Consider the following 3,804-nt stretch of genomic DNA (forward strand, 5'->3'; position numbering starts at 1 on the left):
GAAAAAATTACCTCACTGTCTGCGCACCCGTGTCGTCTGCGATGCGAACTCGCCTGCAAATCGCCAGTGTGATATCAGACATATTCAATCGAAGTAGGAATAAAGATAAACAAACTTTAGATTTTCGTATTTCATGTGATTTGCTAATAACTCGGATATATTGTGCACTACTAAGAGCTAATGACTATCCAACTAAGCAAGACATATTTAGTACATGTGTGTGCACAAATATTGGTGTGACTTGTGACTCATAATCCGATGTGACTGTAAATCCGACACGACCGGATACAGTTCACGCACAGGACCAACGCCTTTACGTGCTGTCAGAGGCACGGAAGTGTAAACAGTTCCAACCTCTAAACTCCGGGTTGATACTGAAATTTTTTCGATAGGAACACCCCATGATTTTTATCCCAGAACCTCGGGATCTGACCTCGGCCTTATATCTAGCTCCTAGACCCAAGAGGTCACTATAAGTATTCTTTATAAGGAAATGAATAAGCGGTTGGCAGTGCATTTAAGATGCATAGATTTATATTTCCCAATGAAGGTGGTGATCACTTACCACGATAGCTAATCTATACTAATATTATAAAGGTAACTCCTGTCTGTTACTCTTTCACGGCCAAACCAATGAACCAAATTCAATGTTATTTGGTATGAAGCAAGCTAGAACCCCGAGGAATATAGAAACTTAAAACGTGAAAAATTTATTTAAAAACAAAAAAAGATATGCTACCCAAAATTATAGTTAGATATCTTATTTAACTTAACATATATTGTATTGTGTAAAATGGGTTAAAATAATTAAAAAAAAACTATATTATTTAAATACATTTTATTATTTTACAATATTTACAGAACTTTGTATATTGGGACTTGACAGTCTACATAATTCCCAAACAACGCCTCGTATTAATTACAAACAAAAAAATAATAAAGATTGCCAAGTAAATGATTTCAATTCAAAACGTCGACTTTAAATTAAAAACTTTCTGTTAACGTTTTTTCATAACCATTTTTATTACTGATTATGATCAGAGCTGCAAGATGACTTAGTCTTTGGAATAATACAAGTATATAAATATATAATCATAATAATTAAGTTTACTTAAAACAAACATTTGTCAATTCGAATTGACGCTCGATAGTCTCATAAATTAAAATGGAGTTTTGAACGTCAACAGAACTGCTACCAGTACTTTGTAAGTAAATTAAAGTGGATTTAATTAGTTAAGTGGAAATAGTATCACAAATAAAGATATATTAAACGAAAACTGTTAGTGCACAATATAGCTGAGCTGTTAGCAAATCGCATGGAACGTACATCTAAGGTATGTTTATCTTTATTTCTCCTTCGATTGGAATTGACTATAGATCTATTGACATTGCACGTTAAATAATTATTTTTATAATATATATATAAATAATAAAATAAACTTGATAAATATATACTATTTTGTATTTTTTTTGCTGTCTCTACTCTTAGTCGACTTACGCACACCAAGACATCTTGTCAGTACGAGCGTCATGAACGCCGAAAATAATTTAACATGCGGCTAATTGAAAATATCTATAATATAAAGTTTTAATTATTATTTTTGACATCTCTCAGATCCCAATACATAAACATACTTAACAATAACATTCGATTGAAACTTTAATTACAAATATATTAAAATGGCAACACAGTACAGATAATTAAATTTAAATATCTAGTTTGAGAAAATCTTTATACAATGATAAATTCTTAATTTAATTACTGAACTGAATATAGGTATAATTTATCAGACAAGGTTTATAATGATCACTGACAAAATTAATACAATATAATTAAAATTGTGGAAAAGTAACTACTGATCTTTTCACCACTGAATTTTCAAGTTCTTAATTTGTGTTTGCTCATTTCGAGCTCAGTGATAAAGGAAAATATCTCGAGGAAACCTGAATGTGTCTAATTTCAAAGATATTCTGTCACATGTGTGTACACCGACATCCGTTTGAGCAGTATTGTGGAATACCTTCCAATTCAAAGGCAGATGAGGCTTTAGCATTGCAGTGGAATTAGTACAGGCTGTTACTTCTATATGAATATGCGTAAAATCTCTTATTAATAACGAATTCAAAAATAAACATAAAACATAGAAAATATTTGATCAAATTTATTACATTATAAATGATTTATAACATCATTTTTAAGTTAGCCAAACGACCGTATGAATTTGTCGTAAGTGGTCACTACAGGCCATAGACAATGGCGCTGTAAGAATCAATAATACTTTATAGCGTTAAATTTTCAAACACGGAATGTTATTTTACCTTTTTCCCGTTGATATCAACGGAATTCAAATAAATTCTATAATCATAAACATACGATTCCACTTCGATTGGCCATAGTTTAATAGCTACGTTCAGTAGTTTGCACGTGATTGACATACCACGAGTAGGTCACAGGCCCCAAAATACTACCATTTAAAAATGGCTGCTTATTATTGACACTATTTATGATTGATAAAAACCGGTAACTACTGAGTTCGTTCCGGTTCTCGGCAAACATCACACTCCACACCGATATATTTCACACGTTTTTTATAACTTAGAATGAATTTAGAATTATATAGACATACATCAGATCCTAATATTAATATTATTGCGTTACAATAAAAATTCTACAGTTTTATAACTATGTTTAAAAATATTATAATTATTGAAACCATTGAATACAATCTGAAACAATAAATTTAAATCAATTAAACATATATAAATTGATATTAACATATTTTTAGATTTAAAGAGGTAGTACCAAACTCAGTATTCCTGTGTTCTAGTTTGAAAGGTGAGCGAGCCAGTGTAACTACAGGCACAAGGGACATAAAATCTTAATACCCAAAGTTGGTGGTATCTCAAAGCGTAAATGTCTATGGCTAGTGGTGACCACTTACCATCAGGTAGGCCATTGCCCGTCCCCCACTTATATAATACAAACGGCGTAGTACTGGAGCGAGTTTATGCTTTAAGATTGGATATATAGTTTGAATCATCTTGGGCTCGATAAAGATTATTGTGAAGAATTATTTGAAAATAGATGTAAACATTAACAGTATCTCATCATGATCAGCCTGTGTCATTCCACTGCTGGACGTAGGCCTCCCCCGAGGCGCGCCACCGAGCCCGACCTTCGGCCCTTCTCACCCATGTTCTACTGGCCACCTTCCGTATATCGTCGCTCCGCAGGGCGTCCTACACTACGCTTGCCGATTCGCGGTCTCCACTCTAGAACCTTCTTGCCCCAACAGCTATCAGTTCTTCTACAGATGTGACCGGCCCACTGCCACTTCAGCTGGCTAATCCTCTGAGCTATGTCGACCACTTTCGCTTTCTGTCGGATCACCTCATTCCGGATTTTATCCTTCAGAGATACGCCAAGCATAGCTCTCTCCATAGCCCGCTGGGCGACTTGAAATTGGTGGACCAGCCGCACGGTGAGTGTCCACGTCTCGGCTGCGTTAGTCATCACGGGTAGGACGCACTGGTTGAAGACCTACGTCTTCAGGCAGGCAGGCAGGGAGTGCCAACAATAACTCAAGGGGTTTAAAATAAAGCCCACGACTTACATCGCATGACATTGAGGTATTTATTTTCATACGAACAAAACCCGTACTACTTTAAACTACTTATGTCGTATTGTAAGCTGTATTCGAACCAGCAACCTTTTACTCCAAGTTCCTGGTGGCGAATCTTTTGTACACAAAGTCTGTGCTCAATGAATTTGAAAACAATTGAAATGAACAATTACTGTCTGGG

This window comes from Vanessa tameamea, chromosome 30 (genome assembly GCF_037043105.1).
Source record: "Vanessa tameamea isolate UH-Manoa-2023 chromosome 30, ilVanTame1 primary haplotype, whole genome shotgun sequence".
Classification (NCBI taxonomy): Eukaryota; Metazoa; Arthropoda; class Insecta; order Lepidoptera; family Nymphalidae; genus Vanessa; species Vanessa tameamea.